The sequence below is a fragment of the Theropithecus gelada genome, chromosome 1 (assembly GCF_003255815.1).
Source record: "Theropithecus gelada isolate Dixy chromosome 1, Tgel_1.0, whole genome shotgun sequence".
Lineage (NCBI taxonomy): Eukaryota > Metazoa > Chordata > Mammalia > Primates > Cercopithecidae > Theropithecus > Theropithecus gelada.
The window spans coordinates 128569924-128573419 of record NC_037668.1 but is presented as its reverse complement, the minus strand read 5'-3'; the positions used below and the strand labels follow the sequence as shown (position 1 = coordinate 128573419).

Genomic DNA, 3496 nt, shown 5'->3' with positions numbered 1-3496 from the left:
GTGGTGCAATCTCAGCTCACTGCAACCTCTGCCTCCCAGGTTCAAGCGATTCTCTTGCCTTGGCCTCCCAAGTAGTTGGCATTACAGGCATGTGTTTTTAGTAGAGACGGGGTTTCACCATGTTGGCCAGGCTGGTCTCAAATTCTTGACCTCAAGAGATCCACCTGCCTCGGCCTCCCAAAGTGCTGGGATTACAGGCGTGAGCCACCACACCAGGCCAAAAGCCAAAATCTTTAGAATGGCACGTAAGGCTCTAAGTAACATAGTCCCCCGTTACCTCTCCAATCCCATCTCTTATCACTGTACCCCATATTCCTATTGACTCCAGCGATATTGATCTTTGCAGTTCCTTGGACATTCCAGACACTTCCATACGAGGGTTCTTACCCTTGCTGTTCCCTCTGCCAAGGGCTCACTAACTCACCTTCTTTGGTCAGACGTCATCTTCGCAGTGAGACCTTCCTTGACCACTCTCCTTTTTTTTCCCAGTCCTGTGTGTTTCAGACGACCAGCCTTTCAAGATCTAACCCCACACTCCCTTCCAGCACTCTCCATCTCTCTTCCTTGATTGGTTTTTCTCCATAGCACTTATTATTTTCTAACATGCTGGAAATTTTACTTATTATTTTGTTCATTGTCTCGTTACTAGATTACAAATTCCACTCAGCGAGAGTTTCTGCCAATTTTGTCACTGCTCAAAGCCTAGAACAGTACCTGGCACATAGTGGTTACCCCGCAAATATTTTACCTTGTTAACTAAATGGTTTAATTAATTAAACTTATTGACCTCATCAACTAGTTAACTAACAGCAAATGATGAAGTAGTTTGAGAAGTGACTAGAAGGTGAGGAATATGAGGCTGATCATATTCCTTTTTTCTTTTTTTCTGAGACAGGATCTTACTGTCACTGCATTCAGGCAGGAGTGCAGTGGCACAATCATAGCTTGCTGCAGTCTCAACCTCCCAGGCTTAAGTGATCCTCCCACCTCAATCTCCCAAACGGCTGGGACTACAGGCATGCACCACCACAGCTAACTAATTTTAACATTTTATTTGTAGAGATGAGTCTCATTATGTTGCCCAGGCTGGTCTCAAACTCCTAGGCTCAAGGAATCCTCTCACCTTGGCCTCTGTTAAGTGCTGGGATTACAGGTGTGAACCACCACATCCAGCCAAAAACAACACTTTTAAGAAGCTTGGGGGTCGGTGTGGTGGCTTACACCTGTAATTCTAGCACTTTGGGAGGCAAGGCAGAAGGATCTCCTAAGGTCAGGAGTTCAAGAGCAGCCTGGCCAAAATGATGAAACCCTGTCTCTACTAAAAATACAAAAATTAGGCGGGTATGGTTGCACACACCTGTAATCCCAGCTATTTGGGAGGCTGAGGCAGGAGAATTGCTTGAACCCAGGAGGTGGAGGTTGCAGTGAGCCAAGATCATGCTACTGCTCTCCAGCTTGGGCAATAGGGTAAGAAAACGTCTTAAAAAAAAAAAAAGAAAGAAAGAAAAGAAAGAAGAGTCTGTTATGGTCGCTGCTGCCCTGAGGAGGATGAGGAAGCCCGCACAAGCAAAACTGCTGCCCGGGTTGGCCATCCAAGCCCTTGCGGGGCTGGTGCAGCCGCTGGTCTTGGCGCTCCTGCTCCTGTCTGCCACTCTATCCAGTGTTGTATCACGGACTGATTCACTGAGCCAAACTGTACTCAACTCAGTTATTTCTACCCCAAATATGAATGCTTTAACACATGAAAAACAAACCAAACCTTCTATTTCCCAAGTCAGTACCACCCTCCCTCCCACAACGAGTACTGAGAAAAGTGGAGGAGCATCTGTGGCTCCTCGTCCCTCGCCTACACCTCTGTCTCAAGAGGAAGCTGATAACAATGAAGATCCTAGCATAGAGAAGGGGGATCTTCTCATGCTGAACAGTTCTCCATCCACAGCCAAAGACACTCTGGACAGTGGCGATTACGGAGAACCAGACTATGGCTGGACCACGGACCCCAGGGACAACGACGAGTCTGATGACACCTTGGAAGTAAACAGGGATTACATGGAAATTGAACAGTCAGTGAAATCTTTTAAGATGCCATCCTCAAATATAAAAGAGGAAGACAGCCATTTCTTTTTTCATCTTACTAATTTTGCTTTTTGCATTGCTATTGTCTACATTACATATCACAACAAAAGGAAGATTTTTCTTCTGGTTCAAAGCAGGAAATGGCGTGATGGCCTTTGTTTCAAAACAGTGGAATACCATTGCCTAGATCACGATGTTAATGAGGCAATGTCTTCTTTGAAGATTACCAATAGTTATATTTTTTAAAGTCCTGTGATTTGAGTTTGCTTATTATGTAATTTTATTTGCTTGACTTTTTGTATGATATTGTGCAGACGTTTGACATAGGCAATTGGTACTTAAATGAGAGGTGGGTCTCTGTTTTGCCTTGGTGCTTTGGAAATTAAATGTCACAAACAAGAAGTATATAATGTTTTATCTGTACTTTTAGAGCTGAGTTTAATCAGGTGTCCAAAATGCGAGTTAAGCATTACCTTATATTTACACTGTTAGTTTTTATTGTTTTAGATTTATTGTGCTTCTTCTGGAAGTATTAGTGATGCTACTTTTAAAAGTTCCCAAACTTGTAACTAAATTGTAACATATCTATTACTGACTCATATTCATTCTCTGCCATTCAAATACTATTTTTTAACCACACATTTTTTTGTGGTCCCAAACTGTAATGTACGAGGATATGTGTGATAATGCTTTGCATTTGAGTAATATTTTTTTTTCCTTCCAAGAAAACTGCTTTGGATATTTTTAGATAATTTAAACATAATTTAGGATAACGATATTGCTCAGTCTGACCACAATTTTAGGTAAAACATTAAATGTGTCAAGAAATCTTGCAACATAGATTCTGCAGTTTGCAGTGGACATAGATAAAATGTTACAGAGATACTTTTTTTTTGGTTTGAATTACTATATTAAATTTAGAAGTGGAAACTGTGGTAAAATATTACATACATGTACAGTTGTCTTTAGTTAGCAATTGATTGTAGCATGGGTACCTCTAAGGTTTCAAGCATTGAGCAGAGTTTAAAATTATATCACATTTGTTTACTTCATTTATTATTTTATAGTAAATTTGAATAAATCTTGGGGGCCATTATCACTTAAATAATACTGTATCTAGGTATTGCAAATTAAAATTATACCTGAATGAAGTTGTTTGTATACATAAAGTATATTTGTGTACAATGACCTTTTTTCCTCCACACTTGTTTTCCTTTGGTTTTGTTTTTTATGGCAACTGGAAATTATTTACTATATTTCATTTGTGTCTATCTATCATAAAGAACTGATCAATATGTAAATATGTGATGTGAACCATGGTTGACTTACAAGTGTCACTACAACTCTTTAGAAAACATAATATATGTTAAGCAGGGCCCAGGTGAGCCAGTGGGCTTGTGCTTTGTGTAGAGCTGGAAGA

The 3496-nt window shown here is 40.4% G+C and overlaps 1 pseudogene; it reads left to right on the top strand.

Moving 5' to 3' along the window:
- The first annotated feature begins 1517 nt into the window (after positions 1-1517).
- Positions 1518-3043, top strand: LOC112610498 (annotated as a pseudogene).
- The last annotated feature ends 453 nt before the right edge of the window (positions 3044-3496 follow it).